This window comes from Tupaia chinensis, unplaced genomic scaffold (genome assembly GCF_000334495.1).
Source record: "Tupaia chinensis unplaced genomic scaffold, TupChi_1.0 Scaffold145889_1, whole genome shotgun sequence".
Lineage (NCBI taxonomy): Eukaryota > Metazoa > Chordata > Mammalia > Scandentia > Tupaiidae > Tupaia > Tupaia belangeri.
Window position 1 is genome coordinate 1,398,675 of NW_006205746.1, and position 22,774 is coordinate 1,421,448.

Sequence of the window (22,774 nt, forward strand, 5' to 3'; positions counted from 1 at the left end):
ACATAATGCCACCGACTCTAGTACAGTGCCTACGCACATGTTTCTTTTCCTTATAGTCTTACAGTTTCTGCTTCTTTATGAAATTACTTGAGTCAGAACCTTTTCTCTCACCCTCCTCAGTGAGGTTATTTTATAGTATTATATATGTAAAACAGTTGAATTTTTTTCATCAATCTGTATTCTATTCTAGAGTTGCCTGACCCCCTAAATAAAGTTCTCTTCAAATTTCTATCTTTCATGCTATAAATTATTTATTTTGACAGATGAGTTTTATCCTATGTCTACCATGATACATAGTGGTGGTAAGTGCCTTTAAAAATTTAATAAAAGCACCTGTGTTTAACTTATTCAATTCTCCCTCTTCAATTGCCCTGGCAACTATTTGTCTGTTTGTTTTCTCCATAGTTTTACTTTTCCTAGAAAGTCGCATAAATCAAACCATGTAATATACAGCTTTCTAGACTGACTTTTTTTACTTTGCAATGTGCATTCATCCAATTTTGCATGGCCTTTATAGCTCATTGTGTATGTGTATTCATCCTCCTATTGAACGATAGTTCTGTTGTTTTTGAATTTTGGAAGTTATAAATAAAGCTGCTATAAATGTTGCATGCAGGATTTTGTCTATACATAAGTTTGAAGACCTAGGAGTGTGATAGATTATATAGTAAGAAGAATTTAGCTTTGTAAGAACACATCAAATTGTCTTCCATATCGCCTCTACCATGTTACAGTCTCCCTAGCAATGATTGAGAATTATTGTTGCTTTGTGTTCTAGTTAACAATTTATAATGTCAGGTTTTATTTTTTTCTGATTCTAATAGGTGTGTATTCAAATTGGTGTCTCTCTGTATGTTTAGTTTGTATTTCTTTAATGACAGATGATGTTAACCATGATTTTTCTCTTCAATAGACTGTATATGAGAGCAATTTTAGGTTCACAGCAATACGGTCAGAAAATACAGAAGATTTCTGTATTCTCCTCCCCCGATGACATACATAGCCTCCTTTATTAGCATCCATCACTACAGTGGTGAATTTGTTACTGCCAATGAACATACACTGATGCATCATTATCACCCAAGGAGAAGTTTATATTAGTGAAGTTCACAATTGGTGTTAAGTATCTTTTAATCTTATTTTCCATGTGTGAGAGGGGTGTTCAGAAAGTTCATGGGAAGGGATGAGGTGGTACCACAATGGTGACTTAACTGAATCCCATGGTAAAGGTCATGGGTTTGCGTCCTGGGACCTCCTATGCACATAAAGCATGTGTGTATGTGTCCATAATTTAGGCTATTTGGGACTACAAGGGGTTGGGGGCCTGAAGACCCTGTTGGGGGTGCCCCTTTCCCTCCCTCCCTCCCCCCTCTCTCTCTCTCTCAAGGAAAGAATAAATAAACTTAAAAATAATTGTCAAAGTTTACAGAAAATACATGTTGCAAAATAACATTGCATACACTTCAAATATTTTACACCTAAATAAAGTCATACTTTAATTCCATTTTCCATTAACTTTTTTAAACTTTATTTACTTCATGAGAGAGAAAGAGAAAGACAAGTACCCTCACTGGGGACTTATGATTTTCTCCGTCCTTCAAACATTCCCAGTAGCCGTGATCATGAGTGTTTATTTTTTCCACCAACACTATTCTGTCATTATTATTATAGTTCTATAATACATTACAAATTTAGGTAACATGAATCTTTCATCTTTGTTGCTGTTTTTCAGTATTGTACTGTTCTTTCTACTCTGTTTTTTTTTTTTTTTTTTTTTTTCGAGAGTTTTTTTGCTATAGGGCACACGCACTCGCCAGACAGAGAGAGAGACAGAGAGACGGAAAGCGAGAAATCACCCCCCCCCCCGGGGGATGGCCACGCCGCAATCCCTTCTCCTCCATTCTCCTCTTGGGATCTTGGGCATGAACACACACGCGCCCAGCAGGAGTTTAAGTTACTAGGTCTGAGACTCGAACCGCGGTCGACTACATGGGAGTCCAGCGACATAACCATTATGCTAACTGCTGGTCCCTACTCTGGGTTTTTTTTTTTTTTTCCAGTTTTATTTTTATTACTTTTTAGAGAGATTTTTACCATAGAGTATATGTGCTCACCGGAGAGACAGAGAGAGACAGAAAGTGAGAAATCACCCCTTTTGAGGGGATGGCCACCGTACAATACTTTCTCCTCTATTCTCCTCTTAGGATTCTGGCCATGTACACACATGCACTTGGTGTGAGTTTTAAGCTGTCAGATCCGGTACTCAAATTACAATCAACTATGTGGGAGTCCAGCAACATAACCATTATGCCATCATCTGGTTCCCACCTCCCCCTTTTTTTTTAATTTGCCAGAGGGCTCATGCACTCACCAGATAGAGACAAAAAGAGACAGCGATAGTGACAAAGTTACTCCCATGGGACTTAGTAATGCTACAATCCTTTCTCCTTGATTTCTCCCTCCTTTCAGGATTTTGGTTGTATGTGCACACAATCCTGGTATGTTTCCTGACTGCTGGGACTCAGACTGAGTAGTTGGCCATGTGGGATCCAGCCTTAACCACTAGACCACAGGCTGGCCCTCTACAAGGTTTTGTAGATGCCTTTTATTTTTCTACATAAGCAATTATGTCCTCTGCAAATAGAGAAAAGTTTCATCTTCCTCGAGTCATATAACTTCTATTTATTTTTCTTGCCATGGCCATTAGCTAGGACTTTCAGTATGATGCTGGATAAGATCTGAGAAAGAGAACACAGTTGTTGCCCAGCTATTGAAAATGTGTTCCTTCTCTCACCATCAGGTATGGTGTTAGCTTTCAGGTTTTAGTATAGCTTTAGTTAGTTCAAGGAAGTTCCTTGGGACCAGCAGTTGGCGTAATGGCTATGTCACTGGACTCCCATGTAGTTGACCGTGGTTTGAGTCCCAGACCTGGCGGCTTAAACTCACGCTGGGTGCGTGTGTGTGTGTGTGCCCAAGATCCTGAGAGGAGAATGGAAGAGAAAGGATTACGGCATAGTCATCCCCTCTGGGGGGTAATTTCTCGCTTTCTGTCTATCTCTCGGTTTCTCTGGTGAATGCGTGCACCCTATGGCAAAAATCCCTCTCAAAAATAAATAAATAAATAAATAAACAAACTTAAATGTTAATTTCATTTAAAAAAAAAATTCCTGTGTAGCATCCAGGGTAATGTTTGACCAAATATCTGGACAACATGGTCTAGTCAAGGTGGCACATAAAGTTAACCATTGCCCCTTCTATGTCCAATTTTCTGAAAGCTTTTATTATTTATTTATTGGTCATAAGTGGATTTTTATTTTATCAAATCCTCTTACTGCATGAATTTGTATATGCTTATGTGGTTTAACTCTGTTGATAGGATGAATTACATTGACTTTATTTATAAATGTTAAACCAAGTTTACATACAAGCATGCACTCTACTTGGTTATTGTTATACTTTTTAATTATTGCTAGGTTTGATCTGCTAATGTTTTATTCAGGATTTTTGTGTTGATGTTCAATAAAAATATTACTTTATAGCTTTTTAAATTTTTTAAAATTAGGGTGGTGGGAAAGTCATGATGTATTTTTCTGTTTTTCTATGCAAAAATGGATCATGACTTTCCAAACAACTCAATAAATTGGGAAGTGTTATTTCTGCTTTTAGTAAATGGCAGAGAGTATATCTTTTAGCTAAAAATGTAAATGTGCTTATGTCATCTTGACAGTGACTCATCCTCCACATCTGGTTGACTCTCATTATCTCTAGATCTACTTATTCAACTGTAGGTAAGGATTAAGTCAGAAGAACTAGAGTATCCCTTTCAGTTCCAGAAACAATATGCATTTTTACATCTTGTAACAAAGCCTCAAATTAAAGAAATGCTTTATGTTTTCTAAAATGCTTTCATGGTATATTTCATGCATAATTGTACCTTCTCAACCCTGTTGCCAGAGGGAAGATGATCTTATTTTCTTCATTCATAGATGAAGTTACTGTAGTTTATAAAACTGGAACTTTCTGGGGCCAGCAAATGGTGTAATGATTGCATCTCTGGACTCCCAAGAACTCTACTGCAGTTTGAGTTTCAGACCTGGTGACTAAAATTCATGCCAGCCACATGTGCATGCTCAAGAGTAGAATAGAGGATAAGGGATTGCACTGTGGACATCCCCCCTGGGGAGTGATTTCTTGCTTTCTGTCTCTTTGTCTCTGTCCCTCTGGCGAGCGCACATGCCCCATTGAAAAAATATATTTAAAAGTGTACAGTTTCTAAGTGATGATGTAAAGATTCAAACTCAAAATCTTTGAGCCTGTATGCCAAATATTTTTATTTTTGCAAAAGCACAAGTTTTATTACATTAATCAACAATTTATTATCTCAGCACACCATTCCAAAGACTCTTTCTATTCCTTTTTAGAAATCTGTCCTACACCTAGAAATTCAAATGGAAGCCAAGTGGAAGAACTGTTTTATTAAATAAGGCATTTGCTCAAAAGCCTGTTTTCTTATTTCTTTTATTTTTGTGTGTGTGTTAATTAATAAAGCTGTGTTGTGTTTTGCTGTAAATATAATTTAGATCATTCATCATCATCATCATCATCATTAGTCATTCACAAAACACAACTTTGTCTAACAAGCAAAAGTATAATTGTTCTGTAGCCTGAAATACAAAATTGTTATAAGATGGTTATAATTAAATAACAGGGGAGGAGGAAGTGATCCTAGACACTGCCATAAGGAAAAGCAGAGTGAACTCACAGCTCTCTGAATTTGCCATCACAGTGACATCTTTATCTCCTGTTAGTTACAAAGACTTTGCTAATCATTGCACTCCACAGTGATAACAGATTTATACTATATGGATCATATCCTGAGGCTGTCAAAAGAGCCTGTTAATATGATTTTACAACAGAAGTCATGTCTAGAGAGTCTCTAACTCTTCACAGAAATGATGTTTGACTTTTCCATTAAAAAATTACCCATCCTGATTAAAGTAAGCAGAGTTGTCTTGAGTCTGGGATTTGTCTATTCCTGAGAGGGACTAGGTATATTGACAATAGGTTTCCAAGGTGGGCGCACTTACCATACTGTTGCAAGGACTGTGGTTCTTGGTAATGTTCTGAACAATCTTAAGACGTAGAAAAAAAGACATCAGAAGTTTTGGGTTAATGAAGGATTCTGCATTTGAATATGTGATTGGAGATTCACTGAGATGTAGCAGTTCTTGGCAAGTAACTTATCAGATATTAAGGAATGAAGCTCGGAATAATTTTCAGGAATCAGAATTGACAGGGATGTCATTGTCAGGGAAAGAAGGGTGGTGAGCATCCAATAACTTGTGAACACACAATGAAGATGATCCGAGACGCATGAAACACAGGTTAGGCAAAACAAGGGGACTTCAAAATGTTTGTGGAAAATGGAATGAAAATATGAGTTTATTTTGGGGCCAGTAGATTTCTTACATGATTTTTTCATAATGGGCATTTTCCATGAATATTTTGAATATCCTTTCATGTAAAAGGACATGCAGTTCTGGAGGAAAACAAAAACTCACAGCGAGGCTAGAAAGCTATAATTAAATATCTCCCTTTCATTGGTTGTGTGCAGAGGAGGAACACCCTTAACTTAGATGATAATGACAATAATGATCGCCACAGAAACATTTACTCACTACAGAATCCCAAGAATTCTCTGGTGTTTGTTAATGCATTAATTCTCATACCCCTACAAAACGACTGTGAATATTACTGTTCTCACTTAACAAGTGAAGAATTGAAAGTGAGAGAAGTTGCGTGATGGGCCTGATAAATTACAGACAGTAATAGATAGATCCAGGATTCTAGAGGGTCTTTCACATTCCAGGCTCCTGCTCTTAGGCCGGGCATTACCTTGCTTCACTGTCTGATCAGATGTGTAATACATGGATCATGATGAATAGTTTCTTGGAATTTATATGTGCTTGATTTTATCTATACCAGGTAGGATACCACATGGCAAAGCAGGAAAATAAAATAAAAAACAAAAATAAACAGATGTAGACTTGGGACTCTCACAAACTGGAATCTCAGCTCTTAATGGCAGAATAATAAGTCTGAAAGTTTGCCAGAGTTTTAATACAGATCTTCTCTATTACTAATGTAACATTATTGCATATTTCATGGCTTAAAACAGCATAATTATATTGTAGTTCTACTAGAAGTTGTGCACAGGGCTCACTGGGCTGAAATCAAGACAGCACAAGAAGGGTCAGCTGATTGGCATAGTGGTTAAGGCAGCTGGGTCCCACATGGCCAACCACACAGTTGGAGAACTGGACCTGGCAGTTTGAAAAATACACTGGGCACATGTGCATACATGTCCAAAATCCTGAAAGGAGAATGAAGAAGAAGGGATTGTGGCAAGGCCATCTCCATCTTCCTTGGAAGGGTGCTTTCTCACTTTCCATCTCTTCATGTGAGCACACACCATGTAGAAAATAAACAAAAGAGTAACACAAAACAATAGCATAGGAATGTTTTTTTCTGGTGCTTCTTGGAAAGAATCTGTTTCCTTGCCATTTCCCTCTTTTTGAGACCACCTGTATCCCTTGACCTGAGGCTTTCTGCCTCATTCTTCGTAAACAGTACATCTCTGAGCATTTTTGTATAGTCACTTCTTCCTTCAGTCATACCGGGTTTTGTGGTTTTATGGACCCATGCGATTAGATTGGGCTCAAATGGATAATCGTGGATAATCCTCCCCATGCCATGGTTTTTAATCACATCTGCTAAGCCCTTTTTGCAATGTAGCTTAACATATTCACAGTTTCTGGAATTAGGATGTGGACACTTTTGGGGAACCATTACTTCAGTATATAAAGTATACCCTTTATACTATAAATAGAGTCAGGAGTTTGGTATTAAAGACTGAGATCAAGTATGAGACTAGATAATAAATACAGCAAACATTGTACAGGCCAACCTCAGAGTAAGATAATTTGCTAAACATTAAAGAGCTGTGTTTTGGCTTCTTTTTTGTGGTGACTTGAAGGAGGTCAGCCTTCAAGATGAATCTGAATATCTCCTTCCCTGCCATTGGCTGCCAGAAACTCATTGAAGTAGACAGTGAACACAAACTTTGTACTTTTTATGAGAAGTGTATGGCCACAGAAGTTGCTGCTGATACTTTGGGTGAAGAATGGAAGGGTTATGTAGTCCGAATTGGGATGGAAACGACAAACAAGGTTTCCTCATGAAGTGGGATGTCTTGACCCATGGCCATGTCCGCCTGCTACTGAGTAAGCGACATTCTTGTTCCAGACCAAGGAGAACTGGAGAAATAAAGTACGAATGTGTTTGGGGTTACGTCGTGGATACCAATCTGAGTGTTCTCAACTTAGTTGTTGAAAAAACAAAAAAAAAAAAAGAGAGAAGGATATTCCAGGACTGACTGATACTACAGTGCCTCATCCCCTGGGGCCTAAGGGAGCTGGCAGAATATAAAAGCTTTTCAATCTCTCTAAAGACAGTGTCTGCCATTATGTTGTAAAGAAACCCCTTAAATAAAGAAAGCAAGAAACCTAGGACCAAAGCACCTAAGATTCAGCATCTGTGACTCCATGTGTCCTGCAATACAAACACCAGCGTATTGCTCTCAAGAAACAACGTACTAAAAAAAATAAGGAAGAGGCAGCAGAATATGCTAAACTTCTGGCCAAGAGAATAAAAGAGAGTAAAGAAAAATGCCAAGAGCAGATTGCCAAGAGACACAGTCTGTCCTCTCTGAGAGCTTGTACTTCTAAGTCTGAATCCATCAAAAATAAGATTTTTATAAAAGAAATAATTAAGATCGAATCTCAAAAAAAGAGCTGTGTTTCCATCCTGTCCATCCTTCTCATAGCTGTAAAAATATTCCCTTTAGCAAGAGCTTAATCAAGCAAGTTTTTTCCTTTTTAAAAAATTTTTTATTATTTTCCCCTGTGAGGTGCCATCATTGTTACAAGCTGGAACAGAGAGACACAGAGACACTATGGGTCTCTAGATCCTGAACACAAGTTTCTCTTCTGGCTGTGAACTTAGCTTGTTCTGAGGGGTAAATGTCTGTCAGTTGATACCTTTTAGGAATAAATTACCTTTCAGAGTTTGGAAGAGCAAGATTCTATGGATAATTTTACCTGGTTCCAATCAATACCAGGCCTCATAGTCTTCTTCAAAGAATAGCTTTTCTAGTATTCACACCTGTATACTCATATCAAAAAATAAGTATCAGTTTAGCCTTCGGAAAAAGAACAAAGAGCATTGTGATGAGAAATTGCAAATGGGATCTACTTGAATCATATTTCTTTTTATCTGTGATTAAAAACAATAGGAGCCAGGGACCAGCACGTGGTGTGGTAATAAAGGTACTAGTTAAAGTCCCAGACCTGGCAGCTTGAAAATCACACTGGGTGCATGTGTGTGCATGCCCAAAATCCTGGGAGGAAAATGGAGGAGAAGGAATTGTGGTATGTTGTGGTATGGTCATCCCCCTGGGCGGCGTGTGTGTGTGATTTCTCACTCACTTTCCCACTTTCTGTCTCTCTCAAGCATACATGCTCTATGACAAAATACCTTTTTTAAAACACACACACACAGGCCAGAAAGTGGTTAAACTTGATCTCTGCAATGTAGAACTATTACTGTCTTGTGGCCAAAGATCTTCCTGAGTAGGCCTGATACAGGCATGCCAGTGGGCTGACTGATGCTGGGAGGAGATCATGGCATCAAGACCATGTTGGGTTCACTATATTTCTGTCTCTATCTCTGTCTCTCTTTCTCTCATGGAATAAATAAACATAACAGTAGAAACCCCAAACATTCACAGTGTGAGCATGAACACTGACACCTGGTCCAGAGGGTCCTCAGAGAGACCTAAAGTACCAGATAACACACAAATGTGCTCTCTCTAAGCAACCCCTCATCCCCAAAATGAATTGCTAACCTTTACATTTGAGAGGGTTGGTGTGTGAAATAAGAACAAACCCATTCGATTTATCATCCAGCATAAACCTGTCATACTGTCACAAGGACAGGGAATAGCCAATTGCTATTATCAAAAGCTGTCAAAAGGGTCCACCTTAAGAGTTTCTGGGGAGTGCTCGCTTCGGCAGCACATATACTGAAATTGGAATGATACAGAGAAGATTAGCATGGCCCCTGCGCAAGGATGACACGCAAATTCGTGAAGCGTTCCATATTTTTAAAGAAGATTATGATGATAATAAAAAAATAAAATAAAATAAAGAGTTTCTGGGGAGTGCCCCTCTTTGCAGTGCATCAACGTAGTCAGCGCAAATTATGCTAGAGCAACCTTCGTGAAATATTGAACTCAAAAATCTGACTTGGACAAAGGGAAACCTCACAAAAATATGTTCACTGAAATATTCTGAAAAATTTCTGAAATATTCACATATCATAGACTAATGCATAAATACATCCCCCAAACTCTTAAATGGAATACTCTTCCAATATGAACAGGTTAACTCAATTGCAGAAAGCCTAGAAAAGAGGCCAAGGTTTAAATAGTTCACCAAATACAAAAGAAAAATTATGTTGTGTGAAGTCAGACTACTATAGAAATCCTAGTAAGCTAATTTGCAGAGGTCTCGTAGGGTTAGATATCAGAATATCACATAGTCAAAAAAGAGACTATCACTGCTATGGTTTACTCAGGAAAATCTAGGGAGTACCCATATCTCATAGGGTTCACACAACTGAAATTTCTTCTAAAGTCTATGGGTCTGGCTGACTCTGTCAGGTGACTATCTTATTTGTGGTTCTCAGAATTCTATTCTGCATGAGGCTGTCACATTTTGTCATGTGAGGATTTGGCAGAAGCACCTAGAGAGACACATACTGGTATTTACATATTGCCACTCCCAACTATTGGGTTGTCAGAAAAATTATGACACATTTTTGCATACAAAAACAAAAAATACATGACCTTTCTGAAAACACAATAGTTTTTATAAAACTAGACATTTCAAGGCTTCTGGGAAATGTATTTTATCTATATATGTGCTAGAACTGAAGATATTGGTGAGAAGTAGTGTTGTTGAGAATTAGCGTTGTCTTCCACACATGGGTAGCCTAAAGACATGGAGGATCTCAAAAGCATTCTGTGTGTGTGTGTGTGTGTGTGTGTGTACATGTGTATGAGTGAGTGAAAGAGAGAGAGAACACATGTCAAAGAATGTTATATTGGGGACCAGCACTTAGCTTAATGGCTATGTCACTGGACTCCCACGTAGTCAACTGTGGTTTGAGTCCCCGACCTGGCGGCTTAAACTCAGGTGGGCGCATGTGCGTGCATGCCCAAGATCCTGAGAGGAGAATGGAGGAGAAGGGATTGTGGCATGGCCACTCCCCCTCGGGGGGGTGATTTCTTGCTTTCTGTCTCTCTGTCTCTCTCTGTCTGGCGAGCGCACACACCCTGTAGCAAAAACCTCTCCACAAACAAGCAAGCAAAAAAGAAAAAAAAAGTTATATTGGGACCATCAAGGTGACATGGTGGTTAAGATGCTGGACTCCCATGTGGCCAACCACGGTTAGTCTCAGACCCAGTGGCTTGAAAAATCACACTGGATGCGTGTGTATGCATGCCCAAAATTTTAAGAGGAGAATGGCGGAGAAGAGACTGTGCCATAGTCATTCCCTTTGGAGGGTAATTTCTCCCTTACCCCCTCTCCATCCCTCTCTGGCAAGCTCATGTGCCCTATGGCAAAAACATTAAAAAAAAAAAAAAAGAACGTTATATTAACATGCAGTGAACATTCTATGACGTAAATTACCAAGGTCAAATGCATGATTAATTGTCTTCTGATACTGTAGATGTTATTCGTTTACACACGGTTTAAACTTTTTCCGTTCTGGTGGGATGGATGAAGTAGAAGAAATTGCATGTGACAGTTTTGATCATGGGTATATCATTGAGGACACACTAGATCACTTAATAGTTGTGTATAATATGTTAATATCACTTCTGCAGCAAGAGGATATTAGATATGTTGGAGAAACATAAAACAAGAATCTTCCCTTAAGGACACCTTTTCTGCTCCCTTTTATTAACACTGAGTTAGTATCTTTTGTTGGTTAATTTGCTTGCTATTGAACAATTCTTTTGGCTTTACAACACTTTAAGTATCTTCTTTTATGATTAGTTACCTAGAACTAGGTTCTTTATTGAATAGTAATGTTAAATGTAGACTTTATTCATGTATTTTAAAAAATTATTTAAATTTATCTTGGATATGAGGGTAAAGAGGAAAACATGACACAAGGAATCTTTAAAAAGCTCTTGGAAAAATGGAATTAAAGTATGAATATTTTAGTACAAAAAAGCTTCAAATCTATGCATGAGTTTTTCATCATATGTTTTTCATAAATATTTTGAGGATCCCTGTATAACTCTAAGAGCTGAGGAAATGAGAGTGTCCAAATCTTTCTTGGGACAGTTACAGCCTTAGTGGGAACATTCTGAATGACATAGAAGTGCCAAGAACACATCAGAAGATGATCAGATGAGATCTTCAGAGCAAACACCTTAGAGCTCAGGGAAAAGGTCACATTTATGGTGATTCCACCTGTGTTCATCATCATGTCCTGATTCTGAACCTCAATGAACTCTGTGGCTTGAATGTGTCCCCACCCAAATTAATGTGCTGAAATTTGGTTGTGATGGTATGAAGAGAGGGGAGCCTTAATCCAACTATGGGATTATAAAGTGTGGTTTTCAGGAGGTGATTCGGATAGATAAGGTCATCAGGGTGAGGCCCCCATGATTTAATCCTGGTGACTTTATAAGGTGGACATGGACATGTGTGGATCCACATGCTGTTGCCATGTGAAGTTTTGTACTATCTCAGAACTTGCCAAGCATCCCACCAGTGAGAAGGTTCTTACCTGATGCAGCTCCTTGACCTAGGGCTTCCCAAACTGCAACCTAAATAAAACTATTCTGTATAAGTTACTCAGTGTGGTATTCAGTTCTTACTAACAAAAACAAACGATAATAGCGAGTCTCATGACGTCAATGTTTTCCTATGATTCTCTGTCAATGGTGTCTGAATTAACTCTGAAGAACTGAGAAAGCCTATAGTGTCTGAAACAGGGAGTGGTCTTAGAAATAGAAATGATACTTTGACTTTAACCCTCTTTTTACCTTAGTCCATTCCATCTTTCCTTTTTTTTTTTCTTCCAATAACACAGTATTACTCAAACATTTACTATGTACAAATCACTATGCTAGGTACAATGGAATTTAATGAAGTTGGACTCAATCTGATCTTTCATGTGAAGGAATTAAAATAGTCTTTTTTTTTTTTTTTAACAGAGATTTTTGCTATAGGGCATGTGAACTCACCAGAGAGACAGAAAGCAAGAAATTATCCCCCAGGAGGGATGGCCACAATTCAGTCCCTTCTCCTCTATTCTCCTCTTGGGATTTTGGGCACACATACACACGTACCCAGTGTGAATTTTAAGCCACCCAGTCCAGAACTCAAACCGCTGTCAACTATGTGGGATACAACAATGTAACTATTCCACCATCTGCTGGTCCCCAAACAGGAATTTTATTTCTACAGGAATGGCCTTCTATCTACCTCAAAGCCCGGTTGGGGGACCAGAAGGTGGCGTGGTGGTAAAGGCACTATGCTCTCATGTGGCTTAAGAGGGTTCAGGTGCCAGACTTGGCATCTTGAAAATCACGCCATGTGTGTGCCCAGAATCCTGAGAGGAGAATGAAGGAGAAGGGACAGTAGCATGGCCATTTCCCCTGGGGAGTGATTTCTCACTTTCCCTATGACAGTTTCTTTCTAGCTAGCACATATGCCCTATGGCAAAAACCTTAAAAAAATAAAATAAAATAAAGTCCAATCGCAATGTCACTGAAGGTCCTTGGAATTTGGCCTAACATTTTTTTCTTCAACACTGAATCTGTTGGCAAAATGAAAGGCAAGGCTGTTGCCATGAGGCTATTTTTACTATGGCAAGTTCAAAGTGTCATGTTTGCAAAAAGCTTCTGATTTCTGGGCTTGTATTTTTGCAAAACATGTTTGGGGCCTATATTCCCTGAACATTTTGAAATAATACATTTTACTTTACAGGAATAGAAATGACTTCAACTGCAGACCACCTCTAGGCACATTTCTTTTTTTTTTTTTCTTCCCTCTGAATACTTTCAAGCAACTTTGGCTTTTAGCTCATACACCATAGAAGAACTTAGGCAGTTGAAATAAAAAGTGATTAACGACATAACTGGTCAATAAACATCCTACAGTCATCCTTAGGCAAAGAACACGTTCAGCCCACTTTCCCTCCATTTTCCTCATTTGGAAAGATTGACATACTGTGAAAGTCTAGTCAATAGTCGTTAGCATTTCTAAAAACCAACCAACTGAATTAGAGTTACAAAGAATTCTTTGGCAGAATTTCAAAGTCCCCAATCCACTAAATAACACAGAGGTTATTGTAGCAAGACTTTGTTTAAGAATCATGTCATTTTCTCCCCTAGTAGATTTGCTTTTTTTCCCCTCCATTCTCTGTTTTTTAAAGAACTTATTAAAACTGAAGCCAGTGTTGTCACACGTGTTGGATTAGTCACACAAAGCTTAGGAAAGCTGTATAGTGGAAGATGACAACTTTGGAACTTGACATAAAATGAGAAACAGAAGATTCTTGAACTATTTTTAGAAGAAATAAGAAAAAAAATTGATATTTACAACCACACAGCAATTGGAGTGGGCTTTCATTATTTTCTTGACATTGACGGTGTTTTTATAGCATGAGAGAAAAACTAGAGCGTATGACCCATGGCTGGGTACAGATGGACATTTGCATTTTGACTCTTTAATAAAAGAAGTACTGCTATTTTTTATGCACTAGCCAGCAATTAAAATAATACCAAGTATTGTCATAACATGAAGGCCACACACTGTCATAACAGTAAGTAGCTCCAAGAAATCTGCAACCAGAGCTTTATGATAGTTTCATTACGTTATTTATTTTCCACATTTTTGCCATAGGGTATGTGTGCTTTTTGGAGAGAGAGAGACAAAGGGAATGTGAGCCCTCTGCCTTCTATCTACCTCAAAGCCCGGTTGGGGGACCAGAAGGTGGCGTGGTGGTAAAGGCACTATGCTCTCATGTGGCTTAAGAGGGTTCAGGTGCCAGACTTGGCATCTTGAAAATCACGCCATGTGTGTGCCCAGAATCCTGAGAGGAGAATGAAGGAGAAGGGACAGTAGCATGGCCATTTCCCCTGGGGAGTGATTTCTCACTTTCCCTATGACAGTTTCTTTCTAGCTAGCACATATGCCCTATGGCAAAAACCTTAAAAAAATAAAATAAAATAAAGTCCAATCGCAATGTCACTGAAGGTCCTTGGAATTTGGCCTAACATTTTTTTCTTCAACACTGAATCTGTTGGCAAAATGAAAGGCAAGGCTGTTGCCATGAGGCTATTTTTACTATGGCAAGTTCAAAGTGTCATGTTTGCAAAAAGCTTCTGATTTCTGGGCTTGTATTTTTGCAAAACATGTTTGGGGCCTATATTCCCTGAACATTTTGAAATAATACATTTTACTTTACAGGAATAGAAATGACTTCAACTGCAGACCACCTCTAGGCACATTTCTTTTTTTTTTTTTCTTCCCTCTGAATACTTTCAAGCAACTTTGGCTTTTAGCTCATACACCATAGAAGAACTTAGGCAGTTGAAATAAAAAGTGATTAACGACATAACTGGTCAATAAACATCCTACAGTCATCCTTAGGCAAAGAACACGTTCAGCCCACTTTCCCTCCATTTTCCTCATTTGGAAAGATTGACATACTGTGAAAGTCTAGTCAATAGTCGTTAGCATTTCTAAAAACCAACCAACTGAATTAGAGTTACAAAGAATTCTTTGGCAGAATTTCAAAGTCCCCAATCCACTAAATAACACAGAGGTTATTGTAGCAAGACTTTGTTTAAGAATCATGTCATTTTCTCCCCTAGTAGATTTGCTTTTTTTCCCCTCCATTCTCTGTTTTTTAAAGAACTTATTAAAACTGAAGCCAGTGTTGTCACACGTGTTGGATTAGTCACACAAAGCTTAGGAAAGCTGTATAGTGGAAGATGACAACTTTGGAACTTGACATAAAATGAGAAACAGAAGATTCTTGAACTATTTTTAGAAGAAATAAGAAAAAAAATTGATATTTACAACCACACAGCAATTGGAGTGGGCTTTCATTATTTTCTTGACATTGACGGTGTTTTTATAGCATGAGAGAAAAACTAGAGCGTATGACCCATGGCTGGGTACAGATGGACATTTGCATTTTGACTCTTTAATAAAAGAAGTACTGCTATTTTTTATGCACTAGCCAGCAATTAAAATAATACCAAGTATTGTCATAACATGAAGGCCACACACTGTCATAACAGTAAGTAGCTCCAAGAAATCTGCAACCAGAGCTTTATGATAGTTTCATTACGTTATTTATTTTCCACATTTTTGCCATAGGGTATGTGTGCTTTTTGGAGAGAGAGAGACAAAGGGAATGTGAGAAATAATCCCCAAGGGGGACTGGCCACGCCACAATCCTTTCTCTTCCATTTTCCTCCTGGGATTTTGGGCACACATGCACCCAGCATAATTTTCAAGCTGCCAAGTCTAGGATTTGAAACACAGTTGTCTATGTGGGAGTCCAGCACCTATACCACCATACCACCTGCTGGCCTCAGTATAGTTATTATATTAAATGTCAAAGTATAAGATCAATTCATTATGAACTAGTCGGTGTTTCTCAAACTTTAATGTGCAAATTAATCAGATGGGGATATAGATTTAGATTCAGTAGTTCTAGGTTGGGGTGGGAGTGCTGAGAGTATGTGAGAGTATAGTATTCCTCCTAAGGAATACTAAAGCTGCTAGATGGTAGATCATGTTTGAGTCACAAGGGGCTAAATCTTGTATGAGTAAAGGCGTCCCTGGAGTAGCTTTCTGATGAATAAGCCTATCAGGATGAGATCCCATTAGGCAGAGCAACAGCGATTGGAAAGGGCCACTTACTGCAGTTAATATCAGTAGCTGCCATCCAAGCCTCGTCTGCTGTGGAGTGACATCACACCACACAATCCTAGTGTTTTGATCCCTTGCCAACAGCACGTATATTGTATAATGGGTGCATTAGGGTGATTCTGATACAATTAACCACTTTCTGCATTTATATCATTATCTTCTGATTCTCTGCTCACTTGGAAATGTTCCAATTATAATTTACCTACTCATGTAGGACTGTTTAAAGGAGAGAATGAGGTTAATGGAATTTGAGTAATTAAAATGAGAATTTCCTTATTGGAAATTGACACAACAGGAAGAGAATCTGCTGATCAAACAATGACAGGTATTTCAATATCTCTGACTGAAATTTTTCTTTTTTTTTGAGAGGTTTCCGCTATAGGGTGCGTGCGCTCTCCAGGCAGAGAGACAGAAAGCGAGAAATCCCCCCCCAGGGGGGATGGTCACGCCATAATCCTTTCTCCTCCATTCTCCTCTCGGGATCTTGGGCACGCACGCAACACACACCTGGCATGAGTTTTAAGCCACCCGGTCCGGGACGCGAACCGCGGTCAACTACATGGGAGTCCAGCAACATAGCCATTGTGCTAACAGCTGGTTCCCCTCTCTGACTGTAAATTTTTATTAAACACTAATCAAGTGGCCATTTAGTATCTTAATCTTAGTTGTGGGCTCGTGAGAAATAGATGCCCTAGAGGGTAGTAAATAGTAAGTCAGGGACCAGCAGTTAGTGTAATGGCTATGTCCCTGGACTCCCACATAGTCGACCATGGTTTGCGTCCCAGACCCGGTGGCTTAAAATTCATGCTGGGGGTGTGGGTGTGCGTGCCCAAGATCCAGAGGGGGGGGGGGGTGTGTTGGGTGTCGCGCTCTGCGGGGGGGGGGGGGGGGCGATTTCTTGCTTTCTATCTCTCTGTCTGTCTCTGTCTGTCTGGTGAGAGCACATGTCCTATAGCAAAAACCTCTAAAAAAAAATAAAATAAAATAATAGTACTCAGTCTAAACAATTGAGGGTTGACTGCAGAACAAAGTGACTATGACGTTTATCTGGAAGAAAGAAAATGCAAAAACATAAACTCAGGACACGGTTTTTATTGTCTTGTCTTATTTTGACTATGCTGTGATCCTCCTGCCTTAGCCTCCTGAGTAGCAGGACTACATGCACATACCATTGCACCAGCTTTTAGGGTAGGTGAGAGAGGTAGACTGAGGGCTTCCCATGTAGCCTCAGCATGCCCACCAGCAGGATCAACCAGTGTACAACTGTGTAAAGTCAGGTAGTGGATTTTTATTTTCTTTGCCAAAGGGAGGAGGGAGAAGAGAGAGAGACAGACCAGAGAGGGAAATTTATAAATCACCCTGCCCTGGGGGAATGGTCATGCCACAGTGTCCTCTCCACTCTCCTCCCAGGATCCTGGGTATGCACACCCTATATGATCCCTAAGCTGACAGGTCCAGGACTTGAACTGTGTTTGGCCATGTGGGAGTCCAGCATCCCAACCACCATGCCACTTACTGGCTCGAGGATTTTTTTAAAAAAGAAGAGTGAGGTGAGCAGTTTTGCCTTTTAAGATAATAACGTGTATTATAAAGATAAAATAACTCAATGTTTCAATACACATATCACTATGAGCAACATAATCCAATCGATACAAAGCTGACAAAGAGACCTACATATTTTGGAGGAAAGATAAAATACGACATTTTAAACGAGAAAAAGATTGGATTTGTATAATATGGGGCAACACTCTACTCATTTGGGAACAAATAAACGTGTATCCTTATCCCATGCTTCATAGCAAAATGAATACTTATGGAATATTATAAGGAAATAATGGACCGTATAGAAAGATCTACAGATGGATACTTTATAACATTGGTGTAGGAAGGTTTCCTAAGGATGGCTTCAAGGAAAAACTATTAAGTTATTAATAAACATATTATTTTAAAATTAAATCATAAGACAGTACCTCTACTCATATTTCTCCTATTATCAAATTGTGAGTCAAATGATAAACATATATACAATGAAGTGAATTAATAGTTCTAAAAGGAACTTTAATGAATCAAGTAGAAAAAGAAAATCACCTTATATGCTCATTATCATTTAACAAGATGATTATTAGATGATTTAAGAAAAAAAATACTATCAGGGACCAGCAGATGGTGTAATGCTGTTATGTCACTAGACTCCCATGTAGTTGGCCTTAGTTCAAGTCCTGAACCTGGTAGCTTAAAACTCATGCTGGGCACGTGTGCATATGTGCCCAAAATCCCAAGAGGAGAATGGAGAAGGGATTGCAGTGTGGCCATCCCCTCTGGGGGTGATTTCTTACTTTCTGTCTGTCTCTCTGGTGAACACGTGCCCTATAGCAAAAACCTCTCTTAAAACACAGAACAAAACCTATCAAATAAAAAAAAAATGCACAAGCTTTTATGTGACAACTATATTTCTAACATAAATATTTAAGAATATTCACCAAAGTTTGTAGCAAATGAATTAAAACCATTTGCTTAAAGGAAATAAAATCATCCTAAATATCTAATACTGGATAATTAATTAAATTTTAGATTTTCATATATTCAATGCTATAAAGATAGTAAAATGAGGATGCAGGTTTATATCTGTTGGTAAATATGAAACTATTTCTAATATATTTCACGTGAAAAAGTTAAGGTCCATAATTGTATGTATTGTTTGCCTTCACTGATTGTTTAGAGCCTGTACTTACATATGTAGATATAGGACAAAAATCCTAGAAAAATACATCCAGTGTTCACAGTAATTATGGTAGACAGATGGGATTATAGATCATTTTCATGTTCACATTTTCAAATAAAAACAGATAATAGCTTTAAAATATAAACTAGCAAAGCCATTTCTGTATTCAAGACAATAGCAAAGATCTTTCTCTTTAGTGACTCCTAGGACAGTCTTTTTCTCAGTAGTAGCACCTTGATATTGCATATCTCTTGAAATATATTTATTAAGAAATCGTAAGTGCTATTATGGACTCTAGTCTTTCAGCACAAGGAGGAGTTTAACTGGAAATACAAATTCATTTGATCCTAGATATATTAAGATATCTTACAACTGTTTCTGGTCTTTACCACATGAGAAGTGGTAGCATCAGATGTGGGTAATAAGGGCAAAAATAACCAAATTTTTGTGTAGTCTTAGTATGATGGTTCTGGTACTCTCCTCTAATTTTTTGCACCTTTTTCTTCACTTATTCTTGCAATCCCAGTATATATATTTCAGGTGTAGTGTATGATCTTGTCTAGTTGAGTGGACAGATTATTACAAATCTTTACATAGATTCCATAGGTATTAAGAGTTTAAAAAGAAACATGACCTATGGTTAGGGGAAATGATGAAAACTTTTATGAGAGGAAACATCCTCTTGAGAATGCAAGGAGACATGGAAGGCAGAGGAAAATATAGCATTTTAGTTAGGGTACAATATGGTTACTAGAATATAGTATGCATAATTCTTTATATGGATTATACAAAAGCAGTTGTATCCTATGGAAGTTGTACGTAAAAACTAGGAAAAAAAAAAAAACACTATAAAAGGTCTTGATTGGAAGGCCAGACATTTATTTAATGGGTAACAAGAAGCAATTGAAGGCTTTTGAGAAAGTCTGAAAAAAATGATCAGATTCTAATTTAGTGTGCAAAAGACCATGCATTGATTGGACTGGAGCAATGAACAATTTTAGACAGGCAAGCCACTTGGGAAATTATTGCATTAATAAAGATGAAATTGGGCCTAGTGAATGAGAATAGATTCTAGATTTATTGCAGATGTAGAACTAAACTATGACAGATGATGTGGCAGACAAGAAAGAATCTTCTCAAATATGGGTGGTTGGAAAGATAATGGAAATGGAAACTTGGTGAGAAGCTTAGCTTAGGAGGAAAAAGTTCAGTTTAGATTTATTGGCTACAGAGGTACAGATATACCCAGTGAGTCATTTTAGAGGTGGTGACTATAGAGAGGTTGATATATAGATTTAATTCTGTGTACTTTGAGCAAAAATTAAATCTAGAGACTTGAAACGGATGTGGTAAAATTGGTGAGTAGCAGACCAGTAGGCGGCATGGCGGTTAAGGCATTGAGTCCCACATTGCCAAATTCACAGTTCAAGACCTGGACCTGGAGGCTTGAAAATGCACCAGATGCATGTGTATGTGTGCCCAAAATCCTGAAAGGAAAGTGGAAAAGAAGAGATTGTGGTGTGACTGACAAAAATTTACTCACTTTCTCTGTCTCTTTCTGGTGAATGTATGTGTCCTATAGGACCAAAAAAAAAAAAAAAAAGAACAAAAAAGAAAAGAAAAGAAAAAGTGAATAGTTCTGAGTAAAAAGAGAAGAAGGTAGATTTTTGGCTATTCACTGATATATTCCCAACAAATAAAATTGTGCCTGGCATGTAGAATATCTTGATAAACATTGGTTTTCAAAAAAGAGAGTTCAGGAGAAAGGGGTTTATGAACAGTGTTCAGTATGGCCTCAGAGGAAGAGAAAATGAGGTCTAAAGAGGAAAGGTTCTTGGTATTCAGAGAGTTCTTACTAATGGTTGAGAGACCCGGTTCCAGAGAAATGGTAAGCAGAAATCAGACCATTGGTAAAGCATCTTTTTTTTTTTTTACCTTACATTCTGGGAATTTTTTTCTATCCCAGAATTTCTTCTGGTCTGAAACATCCGGGATCTGGAATAGGTATGGCAGTATTTTTTTTTTTTTTTTTTTTTTTTAGAAAACTATTAGGTCATTGGAAAAGTCACGATGTATTTTTCTACATTTTTCTGTGCAAAAATGCATCGTGACTTTTCCAGTGACCCAGTATTACTTTGGAAGCTTTATGCTTTGCTAGAACAACAATAGCAACCAAAACTAATTAATTAAATTCAAGAAACACAACATCAGTCCAATGTACAATTCAACATACTAATTCAGTCCTTGGATAGGGTGTGCTTTTTCTAAAATGCTTTCACAGAAAGCAGCAAAAAGCACCATGAGTGATATATAGATTTAATTATTTTCAGTTAGTTTCCCAAGCATTAAATTGTGAGGCTCTTGCATGTGTGTGTGTGTGTGTGTGTGTGTATGTATGTCTGTGTGTAAGGTATTTATGTTAAGTGACAACTTTTTGTCTATGTACCAGATGACTGATAAATTTCAGATATCAGTGCGACTAATCTCTTTGATTAGAACAAAAATTCATGGGGAAATGAAATGCTTAGAGTTTAGGAGAAGTTCTGGCACTCTAGTATAAGAAATTGTATGTGTACCACTTAAGAGTATGCTTGCATTTGTTTACTTATACGTTTTGGTTAGCGTCATTGCATTAAAGTACAACCTTTGAGTTTACTACAAAAAAAAAAATAAAAGAATAGCATTAAGAAAAACATCAATTTACTCTGCAGGTACCAGCAGTATGTTTACTTCATACCCTAAAATGAATGGTTATGTAGTACTCAATTTAAAGCCTATTTTATTACAAGACCATGGTATAGATTTTGTTAGATTGGATGTTTTGTCAATGCAAAAGAGATGATAAATATGTGCAAATCTCAGACATCCACTCAGTTAGAGAATGTCTTTGGTCAATAACCATCTGCGATTATGTAACATTGAACAAACAGTAACAGGAAACTATTGCAGAGAAGAAAATGAAGTTCTGAATTCAGACCTGTGAACAGCTCATTTCTGTCCCTTACTCCTATCTTTCCACAAGCAAGGCATATAAACTGTATGATTTCTTTTTCCTCATGTATTAAAAAAGTCAATATGGTAACCAAGACATGGAGTCCTACTAAATATGTGTATTTGAAAATATAACAGAAATACAAATGTAGGAAGAAGTTTAGTTTATGGGGTAAATTCAGTTTAGATTTGTTGATTGACAGAGATGCCGGCATATCCAAGCAAATGGTACCATTTGGAGGCAGAGACTATGGATATTGTAAGAATTGTGGCAACCATAATTTATGTAGTTGTATGGTCCTTCCACCTCAATTAATATATTGAAACTTAATCATCAAGGCAATAGTATTAAGAAGTGTGGTCTTGGCTTAATGGTTACATCGCTGGACTTTCACATAGTTGAATGTGGTCAGAGTTCTAGACCCAGCAGCCTAAAACTCCATGCTAGGTGCATGGAGTTTGTGTACCCAAGATCCCTAGAGGAGAACAAAGGAGAAGTGATTGTGGCATGGCTATCTCCCCCAGGGGGTAATTTCTCACTTTCTGTCTCTCCGTCTCCAGTAAGTGCATGTGCCCAATAGGAAAAACCTCTAAAAAAGAAAATAATTAAAAATGTGACCAATAAGAGGTGATTAGGTTATAAGGGCTCAACGAATGGGATTAGTGCCCTAATAAAACTGCCCCAACAAATCTTGTTCCTTTCTTCCACTAAGTGAGGATATAATGAGTAGATGTTAACTATGAAGCAGAATGTAAATAAGCCTTCACCAGACATTCAATCTGCTGGTGCCATGGACTTTCAAGCCTTTAGAACTGTAAGCAGTAAATTAACATTGCTTACACATTACCAGTCTATGTAATTTTGTTATAGCAACCTAAATGGATTAAGATAGCAGTACCTACCAAGATATATACAGGTATTGTGATATGGATTCCATTCATTTGACTTAGAACTATAATATAAGTGAAT

At 37.9% G+C, this 22,774-nt stretch overlaps 1 non-coding gene and 1 pseudogene across 1 annotated transcript; both read left to right on the forward strand.

Annotated features, from left to right (window-relative positions):
* The first annotated feature begins 7,052 nt into the window (after positions 1-7,052).
* LOC102482396 (40S ribosomal protein S6 pseudogene) lies at positions 7,053-7,791 on the forward strand (annotated as a pseudogene).
* Positions 7,792-9,118: 1,327 nt separating this feature from the next.
* Positions 9,119-9,225, forward strand: LOC114006174 (U6 spliceosomal RNA). The gene has a single exon (XR_003547930.1). It is a non-coding gene; the product is annotated as a U6 spliceosomal RNA (small nuclear RNA).
* The last annotated feature ends 13,549 nt before the right edge of the window (positions 9,226-22,774 follow it).